General features: G+C 34.7%; 1 protein-coding gene and 1 long non-coding RNA gene across 3 annotated transcripts in view; one reads left to right on the top strand and one right to left on the bottom strand.

Annotated features, from left to right (window-relative positions):
- Positions 1-13,840, bottom strand: part of LOC107974724 (uncharacterized) — a 30,749-nt gene extending 16,909 nt beyond the window's left edge. The window contains exon 1 of the long non-coding RNA XR_001717675.3: positions 13,754-13,840. This is a non-coding gene — a long non-coding RNA (uncharacterized LOC107974724). The remainder of the gene's footprint in view (positions 1-13,753) is intronic.
- Positions 1-23,777, top strand: part of CWC27 (CWC27 spliceosome associated cyclophilin) — a 251,293-nt gene that overhangs the window by 80,386 nt on the left and 147,130 nt on the right. The window lies entirely within an intron of this gene.

Below are 23,777 nucleotides of genomic sequence, written 5' to 3'. Positions count from 1 at the left end.
CAACACAACGTTATATGTAGAAAACTCTACAGACTCCACCAAAGAGCTATTTGAACTAATAAAGTTGCAGGATACAAAATCAACACAAAGAGCAGTAGCACTTCTGTACACTAACAATGAACTATCTGAAAAAGAAATCAAAAGAACACTCCTATTTCCAATAGCTACCAAAAAAAAAAAAGATAAGAAATTAGGAATAAATTTAACTATGAAGGTGAAAGACCTGTACACTGAAAACTGTAAAAAGAAATTAAAGAAGACAAAGAAATGGAAAGATATCACATGTTCTTGTATTGGAAGAATTAATGTTGTTAAAATGTACATACTAATTGATATGGTTTGGATCTGTGTCCCTGTTCAAATCTCATGTTGAATTGTAATCCTCAGTATTGGAGTTGGGACCTGGTGGGAGGTGATTAGATCATGGGGGTGGTTTCTCATGAATGGGTTAGCACCATCCCTCTAGTGCTGTTCTCGTGAAAGAGTTCTCACAAGATCTAGTTGTTTAAAAGTATGCAGCACCTCCAATGGGAGAACACACTAATACACTACCCAAAGTCATTGATATGGTTTGGCTGCATGTCCCCACCCAAATCTCGTCTCAAATTGTAATTCCCCCATGTCAAGGGAGGGACCTGGTGGGGGGTGATAGGATCATGGGGTAGGTTTTGCCCATGCTGTTCTCGTGATAGTGAGTTCTCATGAGATCTGATAGTTTAAAAGTGTGTGGCAGTTCTCTCTCTCTCTCTCTCCTGTCACCTGGTGAAGAAGGTGCTTCCTTTTCCTTTGCCTTCTGCCATGATTGTCAGTTTCCTGAGGCCTTCCCAGCCATCTGGAACTGTGAGTCAATTAAACCTCTTTTCTTTATAAAATAACTCAGTCTCAGGTAGTTCTTTATAGCAGTGTGAGAATGGACCAATACAGTGATCTATGGATTTAATGCAATCACTATGAAAAGTCCAATGTTACTTTTCTTAGAAATAGAAAAAATAATCTTAAAATTCATATGAAACTACATACAAACACACACAAAAAAATCCCTTAAATAGCCAAAGCAATTATGAGCAGAGAGAGCTAAGCTGGAGGTATCATACTACCTGATTTTAAACTATACTACCTATACTACAAAGTTGTAGTAATTAAAACAGCTTGGTACTGGCCAAAAAATTAAAAAAAAAAGACCTGTCAACCAATTGAAGGGCATAATAGAAAACTCAGAAACAAACCCATGCATGTATGATCAATTGATTTTTGACAAAGGGCCAAAAACCTGCATTGGGAAAAGGATAGTCTCATCAATAAGTGGTTTTGGGAAAACTGGATATCCACATGGAGAATAATGATATTGGGCCCATATACAAAAATCAACACTAAATAAGTAGGCTTAATCTTAAGACCAGAAACTGTTAATCTGACAGAAGAAAACATAGGGGAAAAATGACATATTAGTACAGTTAATGATATTTTGGATTTGACAAGAGGTAACAAACGCAAAAATAGATAAGTGGGATTACATCCACTGAAAAGCTTCCACACAGCAAAGGAAACAATTAACAGTGTGCAGAGTCAAACTACAATCGGGAAAAAAATATTTGCAAGCCAGACGTCTAATAAAGGGTTAATGTCTAAAATATATAAGGAGCTCAAACAACTTAATAGCAAGAAAACAAAACAAAAAAATTAAAACCTGGGGACGGGGCCTGAAAAGACATTTCTCAAAAAAAGACACAAATGGCCAACAGATACATGAAAAAATGTTCAACATCACTAATGATTAGGTAAATGCAAATTAAAACCATGATGAGATATCACCTCACACCTGTCAGAATGGCTATCAAAAAAAGAGTAAAGTGTTGGCAAGGATGTGGAGAAAAGGGAACCCTTGTACACTGTTGGTGGGAATGTAAATTAGTACAGCCATTATGAAAACTGTATGATGATTCCTCAAAAATCTAACATTAGCATTATATGAATCAGAAATACCACTTTTAGATATTCACCTAAACGATTTGAAATTCATTTGTTGAAGAGATGTCTACACTACATGTTCATTGCAGCACTATTCACAGTCGCCAAGTTACAGACTCAACTTGTGTCCATAAACAAATGAATACGTAAGGAAAATGTGGTGTATTGTATATGCACAACGGAATACTTTTCAGCTTTGCAAAAGAAGGAAATTCTGTCACTGGCAACATCAATGGAACTGGAGAACATTATGCTAAGTGAAGTAAGCCAGGCACAGAAAGACAAATACCCTGTGTTCTCACTTATATGTGGACTCAAACAGTTAAACTCATAGAAGCACAGTAGAATGGTGGTAAGAGAAGCTGGAGGGGTGGGAGGAATAGGGAGACGATGCTCACAGGGTTCAAAATCATACAGGAGGGATATGTTGTTGGTTTGTTTTTTAGTTCTATTGCACAACATCGTTAATGTAGTTAACAATGGAGTATTATACATCTCAAAATGGCTAAGAAAATGAGTATCTAATGTTCTCACCACAGAAGTATGTTAAGTATTTGAAGTGATGGATGTTAACTAGCTTGATTTAATTTTTCCACATTGTATTCATAAATCATAACATCCCTTTGTACTCCAAAAATTTATACAATTATAAATTATCAATTTACAATTTTAAAAAACACTAGAAAATGTTTGAAAGGCATCAAACTTAGCTATATGATTTAATTTAGATGCTAGCTAAGCAATACCAAGTAAAAATCTTTACTCATTTTAATTCAAGATGTATTGAATACTTACTAAGTGCAAGGAAGTATGCAGAATGCTCATTTATTTGATACTTTGTTGGAAAGTTAACTATATTGAATTTATCTCACTCGTTTTCTTTTGTCTTTTAAAGGTGAGAATTCTAACTCTTTTAGAAACTAATAACAGTTTCAATTAAGTTCTTGAAACCAGATTTTCAGAAAAGTTTATAAACAACTATTTCAGTGTATGACGTAGCCTTTCAGTATAATTTGGAGAGCATGATATTGTTACCTGAATTACTTCTCTTTCTACTACTAGTAGATAATAATCTTCTACTAGTATTAAAACACAGAAATGTTCTTAGAGATGGAAACATAAGTAACTGGTTAGAGTGCTTCAGTAATTTTGTATCTGCTACTAACTAATGCCTCGTATTTGGTCATGTTTTTATGTGCACAAATAAACCAAAAGATCACAGTGACTAAAAATGTTTTAATAACTTTAGGTTGTATACATACTGAATGGCTAAAATCTCCAGCATAAATGAAAATGAAATAAATGGCTACTAATAAAATAGTATGCCTCTATCATATTCTTCAGCCCAAAGCATTTTTGCTGACAGCATTTATTAGATGTCTAAGATCTACTTCAGGGAGGGACAAAAGAGCCAAACAGTGTTTTCAGAGTCAGATGCTTAAAGAACGAAAACCTTTTTTTTTTTTTTGAGACAGTCTGTCTCTGTTGCAGAGGCTGGAGTGCAGCGGCATGATCTCGGCACACTGCAACCTCCACCTCCCAAGTTCAAGTGATTCTCCTGCCTTAGCCTCTGGAGTAGCTGGGATTACAGGCACCTGCCACCATGCCCCAGCTAATTTTTGTATCTTTAGGAGAGATAGGGTTTCACCATGTTGGTCAGGTTGGTCTTGAACTCCTGACCTCAGGTGATCTGTTTGCCTCGGCCTCCCAAAGTGCTGGAATTACAGGCGTGAGCCACTGCTCCCGGCCACCTTTTTTTTTTTTTTAATTAAATTAAGGGCTTTTCATATTTTCATTTTCAAATAAAAGCAAACCCAAACTTATAAATAATTTGAAATAAATTACTGTTCCTTTGAAAACTTCTAATTACAACATTTTGAATTCTTTTAAGAGAAAATGACTTAGAATTGTATGGGTCCCATTCCCTATCCTTTAGGGCATTGATTCAATGAACTTGCTGACAAAGAAACTACAGACTATGGTATTATGGCATTCTCCCCTAACTCCTTACATTGAAAAGTATTCACATGAAAGAAGGACTTGGTTATTTCTATTCTCTCTAGGGTTCCTAAGGACAGAATCAGGATTGGTGAGTCAAAGTGACTAGGCGGCAGATTTGGGCTCAACAATGTGGAAAAACTTTCTAACAGGTAGACCAGGTCCAAAATGGAATAAATCTGTGATATCAGAAAGCTGAAACATGGACAGTTTTATTTGTGGGTATATAATAAATTAATTTTTTTGCTTCTTTTGACTTGAATCATGAACCTCTGTTTCTGCCTGAGGGAGCATTGCAAAACTTCTCAACCCTATTTCAACAGATGACCAAGAATTTAATTCTCTTCATATTTATTGAGCACTATCATATGCAAAGCATTGACATAATCTTCTTGTCCCCCCTTCATAGAATGCAAATTTTTTGAAATTTTTATTTTTAATTATGGTAAAATACATATAACATAAAATTTACCATCTTAACCATTGTATTAGTCCATTCTTGTGTTGCTATAAAGAAATATTTGAGGGTTAAGTAATGTCTAAGGAAAAGAGGTTTAATTTGCTTACAGTTCTGTAGGCTGTAAGCATGATATCAACATCTGCTTGGCTTCGGGTGAAGGCCTCAGGAAGCTTACAATTATGGTGGAAGGTGATGGGGAGCCAGCATGTTTTAAACAACCAGATCTCGTGAGAACTCACTCATTGTCAGGAGGACAGCAACAAACCATTCAGGAAGGATCTGCCCCCATGACCCAAACACCTCCCACCAGGGCCAACCTTCAAAACTGGGGATGACATTTCAACATGAGAGTTGGAGGAGACAAACATCCAAACTATATCAACGGTTTTTAAGTTAAGTCATATTAGGTATATTCACACTGTTGTGCAACCAAACTCCGAAACTTTTTCCTCTGGCAAAACTGAAACTCTGTACCTATTAAATAACGCCTCATTTCCCTGTGCCCTCAGCCTCTGACAGCCACCATTCTACTTTCTGTTTCTATTAATTCAGTTACTCTAGACACTTCATGTAAGTGGAATCATGCAGTCTTTTCTGTGACCGGCTTATTTTACTTAGCGTAATCTTCTCAAAGTTTATGCAGGTCATACTATGTATCAGTTTCCTTTTTAAGGCTGGAAAACATTCCGTTTGATGTATATACCAAATTTTCTTTATTCCTTCATCCGCTGATGGACATTTAGGTTGCTTCCACCTCTTGGCTGTTGTGGATAATGCTGCTATCAACGTGTGTGTGCAAAAATCTTCAATTCTTTTGAATATATACCTAGACTTGGGATTGCTGGGCCATGTGGCCATTCTGCTTTAAATATTTTGAGGAAGTGCTATACTGTTTTTCATAGCAACTGCATCGTTTTGCATTGCCACCATCAATGCATAAGGGTTCCAATTTCTCTACATCCTTACCACCACTTGTTATTTCTGCTTTTTAAAATAGTGACCATTTTAAGAGGTGTGAGAAATATTGACATAATTCTGACTTCAGTGCCCTGTGCAAAAAACTATACATAACAGCTACTGAATAAAAGCTTATGATTGAGATGGACTGAAACTTTTGGTTTTCATAATGTTTGCTTTATAAAGTTGATCTTGGATAGAGATTATTAATATAGTCTATGTTCTGTGCTTCAGGATGAAATAAAGACACATCTTAGAAATAGCTCTTCTTACGGCTGTTACTATATTTCAGTTTTCAGCATGGATGTTGATTTTTATGTGTTATTCTCATAAATACCCATCACTGTCCTAGCTTAGGGTCATAAGCCATCATGGCTTTAGTAATCTGCTTCTCTCCTTGATTCTAGCAATTTTTTTTTAGTAACACTTGGGAAAGATAGACATGCTAATTCCTCTGTAAGAAGACTATTTAGTATACCCTGGAATTAAGGGTTTTGAAGTTCTTTTTTGAAAGATTTATCGTCAAAAAAAAATCTAGTTTAGTATGTCTAGAATTGTATTGTTTACTTTTTCTCTTTTTGCTTCCTCCCCTGCAATGTCTACAGGCTGATATGAGATCACTGGTGCTGAGAGCCAAGTTTACAGTGAATGTGGTCATGTTTAAACTTTTGCTATCTTTAATAAATGCTTGGTAACCTCAATATTAATGGTCTAACAATTAGCAATTCTAGACCTGTTGAAAAAGAGATGTTGTTGTCATATTTGAAAAAAAAGTGATTTGGGAATAAATAAGAAAAGAGCAGGAAGTTTTCATCTCCAAGTAATTATTCAGAAGAATGTTTTCAGTAGTATTTTATTTGCAGTGAGTGAAATCAGCATTCTCAGAGACTAGTGTTTGCAACTAGAAAACATGTCTTTCTCTGAACATGTCAGCATAATAAACAGCCAGGTGCTTTGTAGCTACTTCCCATTATATAGATAATGTTGATGTAGAGCAAGATTCAGTGAGTTCTATGTTTAAAATAAAGAGATTTCAGTTAATTTATTGCTTCTTTGAGAGCAATATAAGAAATGTGTAAGGTATAGTTGTCCTTTACCTATGAATCAAAACTAAGTGCCATGAGGAACAAGTAGAACGTCTTTTAAACTTACAGAAGTAAATGTTTGTTGAATAACTACCCAAGCAAGCCTACACAAAGAGGAGTTGGGGATAATCTGGTAATACTATTCCTACTTAAATAATGCCCATCATGACCATTTCACAATAACGTTTTGTTGAGTACAAGAAAATTTCTACAGAAAAACTCTTCAGGTTCTCCTTTTTTTATTTAAAAAAAAGAAAAGACAGTTGAGTGTGTGGAGGTATGAATAACTACCAGATCGAATACATGGGAATAACCTTTTTTATTTGGACATTTCCCCTCATACTTGCTTTTAGAGAAAGAAATTCTTTCCTGTTTTAGGCCTCCAAGAGATAAACAGAGAAAGAAAATGGCTGTTCATAAGAAATCCATAATATGAACAAGTCAAACATAAATTCAGCTATCAGGAAGAAGATTGGCTTAAGGGGAGTGTTATAAGCATCACCATCCATCCTCATTAGTCCAAAAGCTTACAGATCATTCTTTTTGGATGCAGATTTTGTGGGGTTTTTAAGATGACTACAAACTCCAATATTAATTATATTTTAAAGCAGATAACTCATTTTCTTTTGAAAAAGCAAATAGATGTCTTTTCATGGGCCAATTTTATCACTAGCACCTAATATCAATATCAATACTTATGGACAATTGTTTTTTAAAATACTTTTTTTAAATGGTAATACACTTATATTTTAATTGAAGCTTTAGTAGACTATATTTCAAATGTGAATAGTTTCCCTAGTTAGGAGAAATATTATACTGTAATTTACTGTAAAACTGATGGAGTCAGTTTTATTAAATTCCCTGAAAACAATTTTCTGTATTTATATTTTGAGAGTTGTTATTCCACTTCCATATTTGTCTTTAAGAAACTTAGTGTATGTGTGTGTGTGTGTGTGTGTGTATGTGTGTAGTTCCCAAATTTTAATCTAAACTTATAATAGTTTAGCCTTTCAACAAGTTTTTTTGTTTTTATTTTTTAGTGGTGACATTTTGGAATAAGAAATTTGTGACTTATTGCTCTCTTTGTAAACATAATTTCACAAATAATTTAGGGACTTGGATCATTCAGGGATACCATGTTTATTGGAAGAAAAGATTATATTAAGTAGGTGGCAGTTTAAAGAGGTTGAAATTAAGTTAAAGGTAAGCATTTGGAAGAATATTTGGAAGCAGTAGAAATTGACTAACTTAGTTGTCTACACACAGCCATTTCTATAATAAATTCCATTTTTTTATAACTCTGAAAATCAATTCTGCATTAAATTTTAACTATTTCGGTAAATGATCTTCATACAGTAACACTTTGTGATGGACCAGATGTTGCTAGCTTATGTAATTAACCCAGGTGAAAATATAAGTTATGCTGTTGAAAATCTTTAAATGTATAAAAGCAATAAAGAATAGTAGTATTTTAGTAACAAAGAGAAACATGTAGGTTTACTGCATCTTCTAGCCCATTCTCCCTGAGAAGGTACCATATTGGAGATGTTATAAGCTCATGCTTGATTTAAGGTTTGAATAAGTTAACAGCTGGGCAATATGTTGTTTTAAAGAATAAAGTCTAGGCAGCACCATTTATTATTAGTTTAAATTTCAGTATTCAATTTATTCATCACTGCCTAATAAAGACCCTACTTCCTTTTTCACCACTTTTACTCACTGACTGATGTTCTATCACTGTCTAAAAGAAGACAAAGACAGATGTCTCTGTGCAGGCAGAAGTTGCTCAGTCAGGATAGCTGTGTGATGTCTACCAGGTTTAACAAATCTAGCAATACAAAGCATAAAAAAGTGGACTCCTGAAAAAGATCTACTGTTAAGTAATTCAAGAATCACACCCTCAAAGATCCTGTTTGTAGTTTTTGGTAACCTGGAGGGCATATTGAGTAGGCAACTATTCAACATAATGTCTAATTTGTTGACACTGAAAAAAGAGTTCAAGATTATACTCAATATATTTGTATAAATAAGGTAGCCTTATTAAACTACAAGAGGCCAGGAAAAAGCAACCTAAAAATGGAAAGCCATTTAGTCAGGTCATATATATCAGAATAGTGGAAGATCAGATCAGAAGTCAGGGACAGATCCAAGTCTTCTGTTAAAAACTCATCGTTGGCCTCATGTTTTCTTCTGGATTTAATAAATGGTTATTAGAATTGTGATTGTGTTTTATATTATTTCAGTATCAGTTGCACTTTAAGGGAATAGCAGGAACTTCAACAAAGTTTAAAATTTCTGTCTATTAAAAGACACTTTTAAAAATGAATAGGAAGCCGGCCGGGCGTGGTGGCTCATGCCTGTAATCCCAGCACTTTGTGGGGCCGAGGCGGGCGGATTACGAGGTCAGGAGATCGAGACCATCCTGGCTAACACGGTGAAACCCCGTCTCTACTAAAAATACAAAAAAAAATTAGCAGGGCGTGGTGGCGGACGCCTGTAGTCCCAGCTACTCGGGGAGGCTGAGGCAGGAGAATGGCATGAACCCGGGAGGCGGAGCTTGCAGTGAGCCGAGATCGCCCCACTGCACTCCAGCCTTGGTGACAGAGTGAGACTCCATCTCAAAAATAATAATAATAATAATAATAATAATAATAATAATAATAATAGGAAGCCACAGATTCAGAGAAAATATTGACAACACATATATTTGATAAAAGATTTGTATCTAGAATCTTACCATTCAAAAATAAGACAATGTTTTAAGTGAACAAAATACTTGACCAGACATTCATGAGAAGACAAATTGGGGCCAATAAACACAGAGAAAATATTCAAATCATATTCAGGGCAATACAAATTAAACCATTATGAGATAACACTCACTAGATTGACATTTAAAAAAAAAATGAAAAAACCAGATGTTAGCAAGGATGTAGGGAACCAGGACTGTCAAACACAAGTCACTGGTTGGAGTGAAAATGTGACAAGCAATTTGACAGTCTTTATAAAGTTAAACATACATATTCTTTATGACCCATCATGCCCAGATATTTATGATACCCAAGTTTTTATCAAAGATATGAAAACATTTGTTCACAAAAAGATCTGCACATGTGCATCATAGCAGTTCATAATAGCCAAACACTGGAAGCAACCCAAATTTACTTTAATAGGATAATAAGTAAACAATTATTGGAAATGTTTATGGAATGTATTGGAAATGTTTATGGAGTACTAGTTAGTAATAAAAAGATACAAACTACTGACACTACAGTAATTTCTGTGAATCTCAAAAATACTTTGTGTTGAGTGAAGAAGCCTGACATTAAAAAGAACATAGTGTATGATTCTATTTATTTGAATTGTTAGAAGTAGCAACTAATCTATGATGATAGAAAGCAGAACAGTGGTTGTGGTGGGAGGGGGTGGTGGCAGTGGCAGGGAGGAGGGATGTTAGAGATTATGTGGAAAGTGGTACAAAGGAACTTTATGAGATGACAAAAAAAACATTCTAGGAGGTTGGGTTAGACAGGTGTATCCATCTGTCAAAACTTGTTGAACTATATACACTCGAGATACAGTTGATTACACTATAACTAAATTATATCTCAAAGGAAAAAAAGTTTTAAAAACGTTTCAAAGACAGCAAAACCTGATTAGAATTCCAAAATATTGGAGAAGAAGAAACACTTCTAAATTCAATCTGTAAGGCAAGTATTACCCTGATACCAAAGCTAGGCAAACACAGTATAAGAATTGATAGTAGAATGGCAAGTATGACTATAGTGATAGAAAGTAGATATATCAGGAATGGTAGAGTGTTTTCAGCATATTACTAAAAACTAAAGAGATCATTTATATCAAGGTTTGTCTAAGGAAGGTACTGTGTGTGCAGCAGCATTCTAGAAGCAGAATCAGATGATTTCTTAAGATCCTGTCCTATTCTTTCCTATTAGGATTCTATTATTATGAGTGCTTATTATGTCTCAGGGGCTGTACTGAATCCTGTATGTTCATTTTTTTCATTCTTAGACCATTTCCAGAGAACATGAAAGTTTAAAATGTGATTGCTCTTTTGAAATAGTAGTATCAACATTTTATTGTTGACAAAGTTAAAATATAACAATAGTAACAAGTGTTTATTTGGCCCATCCTTGTATACACTCTAATATGTTAACTCTAAACCTTCACAACAACCCTACAAGGTAGTTACTATGGTTAGGCCCATTTTTAAATTGAGGAGTCACAGTCACAAGCTAAAAAGTGCCAGAGCCAAAATTCCAGCCCTGGAGTTTCACTTCAGATAACCATGCATTTAACTGCTATGCCATTCTTACCCACCATTACATTCTTAACCTTAACAAGTCCTTACAATTTAATAATGTTATTTATTTGCTGATATTTAAATGAATTAAAATTAATGGAAGAATTACAATATTTAATATGATACTAGATTTTTAAATATATTGAAAACCTCAATATGAATAAAATGCAAAAATTATTAGCATTTATAGTAAACAAAACACAAAACATCTCTATCTGTCTAAACAAAGCTTTTGTCTACCCAGACTGTTGGGGCTAAGTGCCTGTGTTACCCTGTGAACTGCCCTTGGTTTGATTTCTAATCATACCACCATTGTGTGATAGATATCAAGATAAAGCTGAAATGCCAGGTCAGACTCCAGATTTTCTGCCTAGATTTTCAGTTTTACTTTTGGCTGTTTTGGCCATGTTTTATGATGGGTACCTAGTCAACATAAGTAACTCATTAGGATCAGCTCTGCTTTTTAATGCTGTTGATATAACATCAGTCTTTCTGGCTTAAAATTTCTTATACAATTTTTGAGTGAGTATTTTGCATATATAACTGTGTTTTAAAGTTATACTGTAAACACTTGTATTTCTTCATAACTTTAAGTACTTTGGTCCAACTCTTTATATGCAGAGTTTGAAATATTAATGAATTTCATCAAAATATATAATTAGTTGATAAACTGTGAGTGCTCTTGGTATGTTATCATCATACAAATAACTATACATTATAGTATAGTCCCGTTTCAGTTATCTATTGCTGTGTAAAAATGACCTCAAACTCAGTAACTAAAACAAGCAGCTCATAATTTTTTTAGGTCAGGGATTTGGATAAGGTACAAATTGGATGGTTCATAATGTTCTGCAGTATCTGGGACCTTAGTTGGGGCTCCTCAAATGGTTAGGAGCTGCCTAGAATACTCCGTGGATGTTTCAACCCGTAGGGTCATATGTCTCAAGCCTTGACTCTGCCTGTTGGACCAAATGCTTAGTTCTCCATGTGTGGCTTTTCCATGTGCTACCTTTGGTTTTTTCACAACATGGTGGTCTCGGTTTCTAAGAAGACATATTCCTAAAGTATCAGCTCTAATGTCCTAGCAGTTATCAAGCCTCTTCTTATTTTTTTTTTTCACTCACCACCATACTAATAAGGATCAAGCCTCTTCTTGCATCAGAATTTTTTTGTGTGGCCAAATCAGATATATATATATATAACCAATCTTCTCTATTATAGAGTTATGTTTTTTCTTGGCAGGTATCTCATGGTCAGGCCTAGAGTCAATGTGGGAAGAGACTATACAAGGGTATGAATCACTTGTACACTTATACTTATGTGTAAGTAATGGTTCACTGGAAACCACCAATGTACCAAAACAGTTGACTAAACATGCTTAGCACACTTCTGTGTTCATATCAGGTACTCTGTACTTAGTGATTGATTTAAAAATCAAGGACATTTTTGTATATGCTTTTTCTATTTATGTGAATTGTTACATTTTGCCACATTAACCTTTAATATATGAATAAAGTTAAAACAATGAAGAGACTTGAGTAAGTACTGTTTCTAATGGATATCCTAGAACTGAGGTCCTTCTATGTGCTTCCATTAACAGCAACGTAATACCAGGTCTCAACTGCCATTGTGCTGCCTTACATTATACTTCCATGTAATAGTTGCATTGCTATAGGAATATAGGTTACTAAACTATCATTCTCATTACTTTCCAAAGAAATGTTCAATATCATGCTATTTAAAGACTAAATATGATAACGAGTTTAATACAGTGTCATTCTTCTAATGTTACATAGATACATGTATTTATCCCGTGCATCTTGGTATGAGGATTTAAAAATCCATTTTAGGGGAAAGTTTTGTGTGCAGAGCACAGAGCGCTAGATATCAAGTAGGTTTATGTAAATAGTGTATTGCTTCATGTTGTTGGTGCCATATAACAGAATCCTTTCTGCTAATTTAAGTCACAAATGAATATATCAAAATGATGTCAGCAAACCCACGGAATGTACGGGAAGGCTAAAGAGCCAGGCTGAGTCAGGATGCAAGGCACTGCCTACCTGACAATGTAACTACTAGGAATCTGCCTCTGCAGTTGCTGACACAGCCACACTGCATATTTATGGACTCCATGCTACTATGGCCAGCGCAAATAATCTTTTATCTTATCAAAAATAATTTAGGCATATCAGGAAGTAAATATAATATACCCTTCCTCAAAAACAAACAAACAAAACCCTAGAAGAAAACACTCATATACTTATCACTTGGATTAAACAATGATTGATAGTTTGCTGTATTTGCATTAAAATACTTCAATACAGAAATAAATTACAGAAGTCATGTTTTACCACTAAAAATATGAATATGAATACCTTAAAATGGAAAAACTTATATAACCATACTAAAATTCATATATGTAATGAATTAATAATTCCCTAATAATCATCTAATACCCAGCCCATATTCAAATTTTCCCAAGTGTTTGCAAAATGTTTTTTATAGCTTGTCTGTATATGTCCAGATCCAGTCAAGGTTTACATGTTGAATTTTTTTTAGTCTCTTGAGTTTTGCTTTAGACCATTCAAGCTACTTTAACAAAATACCATCAACTGGGTGGCTTATAAACAAGAAAAGAGAAATTTCTTTCTCTCAGTTCTTGAGGCTGAGAAGTCCAAGATCAAGGCATTAGCAGATTTGGTGTCTCGTGAGGGCCTATTTCCTGGTTCATAGATGGCCATCTTCTCATTGTGTCCTCATGTGGTGGACAGGATGAGAAACCTTTCTGGGATTTTTTATAAGAGCATTAAACCCATTTGTGAGGGCTTTACCCTCAGGACCTACTCACCTTCTGAAGTCCCCACCTCCAAATACCATCACATTGGGAATTAAGTTTCAACATATGAATATGGGAAGGACAAAAATATTCAGTATCTGCTACCCTTTTAATTTTTCTCATACCTTTGACTTGATAAAGTTGGGCTAGTTGTCCTGTATAGAATGACTCACGTTCTGGACTTGTTAGATTTTTTTCTCTGTAGCATCGTGTAACTTGTTCCTCTATCATCTATATTTTCTGCTACCTATAAGTTAGATTTAAAAGCTTGGTTCAGATTAAACATTCTTGGGATGGGTGATACTGTAATGGGAGACACTGCTTACAGTGTTAAATTAAGGGTTTGTATGATATCTATTTACCTCTCTCTTACTCAAGACTAATAAAATACATTCAGGTATTTTGTTTCTTTTCTCTCCTCCTCTGTTCTCCCCTCCCCTGCCTTCCCCACCTTTCCTCTCCCCTACACCCTCCCTTTCCCTGTGCTCCTCCCATCCCCTCTCCTCCTCTCCCCTCCTCTTGTTCTTCTTTACAACAGGATATCACTCTGTTGCCCAAGCCAGAATGCAGTGGTGTGATCATAGCTCACTGGATTCTTGAACTCCTGGGCTCAAGTGATCCTCCCACGTCAGCCTCCCGAGTAGCTATGACTATGGGAACGCACCATCATGCCTTGCTACTTTTTAAATTTTTTGCCACTCCTCACTATGTTGCCCAGGCTGGTCTCGAACTCCTGGCTTCAAGTGATCCTCCCACTTTGGCCTCCAAGAGTGCTGGGATTACAGGCATGAGACACTGCATTCAGCCCTTCTCTAATTTAGAGTTATGCTTTTCTTAGCAGATATTCTATGAAGTAATACTTTGATATCACATGAATACATAGTTTCCCATCAATCCTTTATGTAAAAATTTTGCCATCCATTGGTGATTCTTGTCCTGAATCAGTTACTTCAGTAGGAGTTGCAAAATAATTATTTTCTGTCGTTCCATTTGTATTTATTATCTTGCATTCATCTATAAAGAAAAGCTTTCACTCATCAACTGAGGCTTTGATTATTTTGAGATATGCTTCCTGTAGAAAAGCCTGCGTAATTCTTATTTTTTTATTACCAATTTTTTATAATAACAATTGCGATAGTCACCTCTAAGGGTGGCAAATGAGGTTTTCTTATTTGTATATCTGGTTTTATCTTTTATGAGTATTATTTATGCCTCGTGGATTTTTATATTTTCAATATGATTACATAAATGACAGCCATTATTCTTTTTGAAAGTCAAATCATCTCAACTTCGGCCTCTTTTACTTTTCCAATATTTCAAGATTTAGAGTCCTGGGCAAGAGCACCTCCTTGGCTCTGCCAAGGTCATATATGCATGCCCTGGCTGGCAAGTGAATAAGATAAGATCTTTCCAGGTCATGGGGTTCTGAAGTGGGAGGCAGTTCTGCCTTCAAACTACCTTGGGATTCTTTTAAAATACAAAGGCTATTTGGGTGCTGCTTGGCCCAAACAACAAATGCTCCCACTACAGTATTAGAGCCTCTGAATTTATATTTTCTAATATCTTCCTTTACAGCCTGAAAAGTTAATTTCCCAGATGTCACCTACCCATATGTTAATATGTTTTATGGCATAATTAGTATTATTTGTTATAAATTTCTGAATTAGGATAAGTAGTATTTTTACTTATGTTGTTTTTAGTAGGTCTCAGGTATTGTGGATTAATCCTAATCCTTGGTTCACAATGCATTTCGTCACTAAGAAATACATTTTTCGAAAAATTTTAAATGACAAATAATAATTGTGTATACTTATGGGGTACAATGTGAGGTTTTAATATATGTATATATTGTGGTATGATTAAATCAAGCTAATTAACATATCCATCACCTCATATCCTTGTTTTATGGTGAGAACATTTGAAATTTACTCTCAGCAATTTTGACATATACAATGCATTATTATTAACCATGGTCATCATGTTGTGCAGTAGATCTCAAAAATGTATGCCTCCTATATAATTGAAATGTTGATCAAAGAGAAAAATGTTTAAGATTATTTTGGAAATAGTTATTCCACAAATATTTATTATGCATCAACTGTGTATCTGGTACAAAATACAGTGCAACATGCTAAGGGCATTAAAAAAAAAAAAACTTGGGGTAACACCAAACATAGAAAAGTATTACTTTGGCTGAATAGACTACATTAACATTTACAGTGAGACAGGATGTGGCCCTTGGTTGTTAAATATTCAGGGAATAAATAACCTCAGAAAGACTGTGATTTCATCAAACTCACACAAATAACTAGTGGAGTGAGCCCAAATGGCCCACTTCTCAGTCTTTTTCTAAGAATTGTGTGTTCAGTTTTGGAAGAATTATTTTGAAATTCCATAGTAGAAGTTAGTTAGTATTCACCTATAAGTGTTATGTGGTATAAATATATAAAGGGAAAGAAAGGATATTCATGATATAGCAGAGGATTTGACATAATTTTGCCTAATTTATATAGATTGGTATGACATAAAGAAGGACTTTGGGAATGGATGTGACTGGAAATGGTGATGTCAAATAGGGGAATTTAAATGATTGGATCATTGGTTAATTTTGTTATTGGGATAAACTCGAGAGTAAATTTGCCTTATTTTTAGAGGGAAGATGGTTTAATTTTTGGTTTAAGGGCTAAATCTCTCAATTTTTTACTTTATAATGTTAAAGTTTTATTCATAAAGCTACACATTACTGGTAATTATTCTGGGCTCTAACAGCCAACAAATGAGCAAAGAAGAGTCACGTTGGGCATATTTTTCAGGATGTGATGAATCTGTCTAGTCATATATATAAACATTATCTTCTTGAAATATTAATGTTAAAATAACAGTACATCTTGAATCATCTTTTAATGGCTCTGCTTATTTTGAAGTCTTCCAGCCACATCTGTCATATGGTGTGCCTTACAAGAAAATGAATCTGGTTTTAAAATGTTTAGAACTCAGAATAAGTCATTTTAACCAAAGCATATTAGAAGGCCGTAGTTAAAATAATTACAAATGTACATAACAGAGATTTTACAAGTCACTGGAACTTGAGACCCCATCTGTCAAGGAGATTTTTTAATTAGAGGCTTGGTTTTCATATCTATAAAGCAGATGATAAGCCCATGACCTGCCCACTCTCTGAGACTCCAGTTAGATTATATGTGTACACATACTTTGCTGATATGATTTGAACGTATGATTCAGAAACCAAAGCTGGTGATTTTTCTCCCCAAATCATCACATTAACTTGTAGGACTCCCAGAAGTACAGTTCCCAATTGGTAATTGACAAGAGAGATCACTGGTTGATTCTTTTCTAAATATGGCATATAGTACCTAGCAGGAAAAAAATACCAGAAAAGTACTAGGCTATAAGAAAAACTGTATTGATGACTTATGTTTTACCTAAGGCTTAAGATGTGACAAAGCAGTACCCTGTACTTCTCTAGTTTCTTAGGGTAGAAGGTTATGTTATTGATTTAAAATCCTTCTTCTTTTTTAACATAGGCATTTACTTACAGGTATAAATTTCCCTCTAAGTATGTTTTAGCTGCATCCTGTAAGTTTTAGTATGTTGGGCTGTCATTTCATTCAACTCAGAGTACCTTGATTTCCCTGTGAGTTCTTCTTTGATCCATTGGTTGTTTAGGAATATGTTGTTAATTTCCACGTATTTGTGAATTTCCCAAATTTCTCTCTATTATTGACTTCTAATTTCATTCCATGTGGTTGGAGAACATCATATGATTTCAATGCTTTAAATATATTGAGGCTCATTTTATGTGTTAGAATATGGTCAATCTTGAGAGTGTTTCATATGCATTTGAGAAGAATGTATATTCTGTTCTCATCGGATAAAGTGTTCTATAGATTAGAGCCCACACCTTTGATCACTCACTACAAGGTATGAGGAGGAATGTAGGAAAAATGTATGACACTTTTGCTTTGACATTTTCTACATGAATATGTATAAACATTTCACAGACCTGAGGATTATGGATAAATATAATTTAGCAGCTCCTAGCAAAAAGGGAAGCAATTTGGGTTAGTTTTAAGAATGTTCAAAAGAAAAGAGAATCAAGATTTGTTCAAACTCCCAACACCATTGTGGATATTCCTCCTTTTCACATATAAGAAAGCAACCTCAGGAAGTTTTGTATAAATTTTTCCAATGTCACACAGCTAGTGTGGTGTTGAGCCAGGACTTTAACCCATATTCTGGTTGCAAAGCTTATGATCTTCCCATGCAGGACTTAGAAATAGGAGGATATAACTGATGCTTGCTTTTGGTATTATTATATTATTGTTGGTTTTACTGTATATTGATATATTGTAAAGTTTTATGATAGATATTACAGTGTGAATTTTTACTTTAACAAGAATAAATTTCTATTTTATCGACACACTTTTCAAGTAGATGTTGAGATCTCCTAATAAAGCCGTCAGTGCTTCATTGTTAACTTATTCCTAACAACTAGCATAACGGAGCCAATCAGAATCTGAACCATGCAGTAAGACTGCAGTGAGTCTAAGTTTGTAGAGTAAGTCAGAGGTCCTGGCAAAGAAAGCCTTGTTAGGCATCAGGACAAGCCTCCTGTGAGTTATAAGGAATTGCCTTGCAAATTGATGGAACATGAGAAAGTAATATCAGCCATGATATTCCAGCACTTTTTAAGAAGACCTGACCTCATGTGTGAAGTCTGAGCCATAGTCCACTGAAAGACATAGCAGACCCCACCTAGGGTACCTAAGCATAGTGAGAGTTGGAGGTTACTTTTAATTCACAACATTAGGGCTTATCTCTAACACTAACATCTTCTTTCCCAGAGCTAGGAAGGCTCCTCAAAGGAAGAAGGGGAATACAACTTCAAGAGATAAATCCAGAACCCATTTGTTGTCAGTCTTTGTTGTGTTTGGGGGGGTTGTTGTTGTTGTTGTTGTTGTTTACATTAGCTTTAGATACTGACATATCACATACCAGATTTATTTCCTTTTGAACTACAATAGTATTGTGCTACAGATTCTGAATAAATGTAAAATCAGAGTGGAGTATCAGCCACAAAGCTAATAGCAATATATTGAAAATTCATCAAAAAATTGCCAAGATTCTAGAAGACTATATTCTTCACCCAGAACATACCATCCCCATCTAACCCACATATAAGAAAAGTTGTTCTGAAAACTCTATGCTAACTGCAACAATGAAAGAACATTTAGCTTATAAAGGGGCACCTGTGTTCCTCTGGCCCCTGGAAAATACCTGAGTTTGTTTATTATTGAATTTACCTGAAAGCAAAACTTAATCTTAAGTATTTCCTAGTCGCCTCTTAAGTTTTTAGTGTTTCCAATGATAAATATTGAAGTTTGATCAAATGTAAAGTAACTAATTCTGTTCATCTCCTGAGTTTGTTTTCAAAGCTAAGAAAATATTAATAAAGTCTCAGACTTACATACGTAACATTGTTCTTGTACTATTGGTTCTCAAAGTGTTGTCCCCAAAGCAGCATTCTGTTTCTCAAGGTGTAGGCCCCACCCCAAACCCACAGAATCAGAAACTCTGGGAGTAAAGACCAGCAATCTGTGTTTTAACAAGCCTTCAGGTGATTCTGATATCAGCTAACATTTTGGAATTACTGCTTAAACTATATTCCATTGAAACTGCTTTCAACCTGACCCTATTTTCTTAAGTGGTCTTCAAGTTCATATAGCCAATAAAACTTTTTTTTTGTATTGAGTGTGAAATATATCAATTTTTGTTTCCTCAGGTTTATTTTTTGTAGTTCTAGTTGTCGTATAGCATGTTTCACGTAAGCTGAAGCGTTGCCTCATTGCCTTGCTCTTTCTTACCTTATCGTCTTTGCATATACCCTTCCCTCTGTCAAATTTCCACACCATTGCCTCTCTTCAATTTCCCACTTGTAAACATAACATCCCTTTAGAATTTGATGTGAGGATTCAATGAGAAGGTATATGTGGATGTACACATACTTGGAACAGGACTTGGAACATTTTTGGAATAGAGGAAAAGAAAGCCATGTGAAATTCTAATTAATTACTTTATCAATTATAATTTTTAATAAATTTACTTCATAAAAGAAAATTTTGGTTTATTCATAAAATTAAGGACAAATACTGAAACTTGCCAGGTATCTCATTTTGGTTTAATGAAGAACAGTAGAGGTATATGTAGGCCAGCTATTCACCTTATTCTATAAAATGGTAGTTTTCATGCATGAAGCATGAATCAAACCTAAGTTAAGAACCCACATAAATATAAATAAAGCATCTTTTCTATTTGGGCTGAACTACTTTGGATTTCATATTAGCTAAATTAAAAATATGTTTTTATTAGGTGCAGGCAGTTTCCAAAGTGCTTTTCCAGGCTCACATCTTGTCCTTATTTTCTTGAAGGGTTGGTCTAGCACAGTTCAAGCAAGTTTTCTGGCCCTGTTTGTCTGCCAGGTGGTAACAGAGTAGGAAACCCACAGAGAGGTTAAGTCTATGAAGCCTTATGGAAAAGAAAAACTGACCTTTTTCTACAGCAGTGACCTAGGAATGAGTCAGCTCTTGCATCCAGTCACTAGTGACTCTGAGGATAAAGCTTATTTTCAGCTAAATGCCAATTAGGGTTTCAGAGGCAGAGAATGTGCAGATTCATGTAGAGCAAATCTTTAAGCCACTATAATATAGGCGAGAGTTTTTACAAAAGTCAAGAAACACAGATGATGACCCCTGCTGTGGCTTTGTGTCTATTGTATCCAAAAAGCTTTTATACCATATTATGTGTTTTATGTGTCTAGATGGCTAGAGAGGAAAGAAAACTCAGTTTGGGATTTTTTTTTTTCCCCTTAAAGTAGGAGCTTTCTTGTTACAGTTGGAAAAATACAAAAACTTCCCTTTTCTCTCCTTACTGATTCCTTGCCTCTGCCTATCCCCTGCCCCCATGGCTCTTAGGATGGGGAAAAAAAACTAAAAAATGAGAGTGAAAAGGTATTACTTCTCCAAAAACACCCTTGTAGTGGCATAGTGGCCATATGCAAGAGCTGAATCATTCCCAGAACAGAAGCATATATCAGTGTAGTTCCCAAAATGTTTAATTTTGAGAGGTGATATCAAATTTGAGCAAAATGTTTTTGAGTGATTTGGACTTGCAGTTTTATTAAATTCATACAGCCAGTTTATTCCTCATCATGGTTAATAAAATTGCCATGGAAATATTAAGAAACCTTTTGAAAAGTCTCAATGCTATCATTGTAGTTATAGATGTATTACTTAGTACAAATTGAAATACACCCTGTGGTAAAATTTATTCTGTAAAAATAAAAAATCTATATTGCATAAGCATTCAAATATGTCACACTTTTTGTTCTTAACGTAATATAGTCACTCCAAAATATTTGAGATTTTGCATGAGATCATGGTCGAAATCAAAATGTTTTAACAAGTGGATTCTTAAATTGGTAAAAAAAAAAAAAAAAAAAATACATGATCCATTAAGTGTCTTGAACACTGGAGTATTTTTATTTGATTAAATTTAACTTTACAATGATGATTTCTTTTAATTTTAGAAATGAGCACGGAAAGAATGATGAATCATAATGTCTACCAAATTTGTTCAAGGAAAATTATTTGAAATATTCCCCTCAAAAAAGAAACTTCTTTTTTTCTAAACAGAAATAAATTTTTCTTTATAACCAGAATTAATAGTTTATTAAATCATTAAGTCATGTGATATTGCATTCTACAGAGCTAGCCATTGTTTTCATTTTGGTAAACCACCTTGCAAATCTTTGTTTTTGTTTGGTGGCATGTACACATATATTCACAAACATACAATTTTATATAAACTGAATAATTATTTGCTTTTATTATATTTATAAACAGTGTTGTCATGAACACCCATTACATTCTTCTTTTGTGCTTGACAAGGAGCTTGAGCACTTTGGGATTCTTATGATAAATATATAGCATTGCTGAGTGGAAGGGTACACACATTTAGCAATGATACATTTTGCCAGTGCTTGAGAGAACTGAATTTTTTTTCATACCTTTAAAAAAAATCCCATGATATTATAATAACAAAAAATTGCAGCTTTAGGCAATCTCAAAGAATGATTAGCACTACCAACAATTTAGTTTGGTTTAATGTATTTATTGAGTATTGAATGCTGATTTTATATCAGATTTGGTGCTAATTATTGGAGTTGCAAAAGTGAAATGAATACAGTTTTATTAGACTACTGGAGATTACAAAGAAAATAAACAGGCTGCTAAAATACAATATGATAAGCTTGATGGTAAGGATAATATAGGGAGCTTGTGCATCAGTATTGAGAGTCCAGTAAAGTCTTTATGGAGAACATGGCATGGAAGCTATGATCTGAAGGATGACTATGAGTTATGAGCAGAAGGGAAGTGGAAGAGAGAGGAGTGTTTTAGGTCATGAGGAATAGATGTTAAAGATTATATTATACATTCTGAGAACTAACAGGATTTTAGGATGTGGGAATGCATGCAAAAAGTGAGGCAAGAGATAAAGGTGGAGAATGAAGCAGAGCTGAGACCATGAAGAACCTTGCAGTCTTAAGGAGTTTGGACTTTGAGAATTAAGGGTCACTGTAACATTGAAGTGATGAGATCAAATTTCAGCTTTAAAATATTGTTCTTGCTCTAGTTTGGGCAGGGACTTCCAGGCAAGCAAATCACAGAGCCCCAAGGCCAAAAAGATGTGATACACTTGATTTAGGCAGGCATCTGTACCAAAAGAGTCCAAGCCTATCAGTTAGACAAGGCAGTAAGAAAAGGCAAATTTTAAGGTCAGGTGAGCAAAAGCACTGTTTATCTAATTGCTCTTCTGTCTTGAAAAAGCAAGCAAAATACTTCCTGGGAGACTTGGAAACTTCAACCCATGCAGTGAGGAAAGAGCCTGGATTTAGAATTTGAAAAATGCATCGTAACAATAATATCATCATCAACATCATACTGTGTTGTTATTATCAGAAAGGCCACATTTAGGTATACTTGATTACAGACCTAAGGTAAGGATAAATATAGGGAGCTTGTGCATCAGTATTGAGAGTTCAGAAAAGTCTTTGCAGAGAACATGGCATGGAAGCTGAGATCTGAAGGATGATTTTGAGATATGAGAAGAAGGGAAGTGGAAGAGAGAGGAGTGCTTTAGGAGGAATAGATGTGACTTAAACAGAATGACTCATTTTATGCCTTATTCTTGAATAGATGCTTATGATATATCTCTCATGCATAACTGGTTCAGGACCCAGGTGGAATGGGCTTGCATGGGAAGGAGGCACTTCAATGTCTGTACCTGCACTGGATGAGAGAGGCAGGGCCAAAAGTTCCTAAACGTGAAAAGCTTCACGTTAGATTCAAGAGGATCACTTATATGCAGCTTCATTTGTGAAACGCTTTGTAAAGCTTTATGATATCCTAGAAGCCATTTTATATAATTTTGATACATGCTGATGAAAGTCTAGATGAATGCCAGAAAAACTTCCACCTCATTTTTTTCTTATTTAATCTATACCATGTACTATATTTAAATCATTTGTCCATATATTCATTTTTTTACATAATGTTGAAAGTGTTTTGATGTCGGTAAAGCAAATTTAACAAGGTAAGAACACTATGGGAAATGGGAAATCTTAAAGAATTTACATAACGCTTATCTGTTACCAAGTATGGCTTTCACAAAAATGACCTCATCCTCTTTAAATCCTTATCGACATCATTCTATCTGATGCTCTTATCTCAGTGATTTTTATTTTGTGTGCTATATTTTAGACGTCTGTCTTCACAACAAAATTTCTCCTCTTCCCAAACCCCCACATTTCCCTCTGATGGGTCCCAGATTAGTATTCTGTACTCTTTCTCCCTTAGTGTATGCCTATATTTATTTAGCACCAACAACATACTGAGTCACAGTGTTGGATACTGTGATAAATGTGGTTCATTAATATTTTTCCTAATGACTTCAGTTTTTCATGAAAATGAGGCCTACTCAGTATAAAAAATTAAGGCAATAGAGCAGAAAGAAAAGAAAATAGAAACCCAAAACAACAACACACCTAAAAATATTCTGTGAACACAGAAG

This window comes from Pan troglodytes, chromosome 4 (assembly GCF_028858775.2).
Source record: "Pan troglodytes isolate AG18354 chromosome 4, NHGRI_mPanTro3-v2.0_pri, whole genome shotgun sequence".
NCBI classification, from domain to species: Eukaryota; Metazoa; Chordata; class Mammalia; order Primates; family Hominidae; genus Pan; species Pan troglodytes.
The sequence above is the reverse complement of the archived record's forward strand: the minus strand, read 5'-3'. Positions and strand labels throughout refer to the sequence as shown.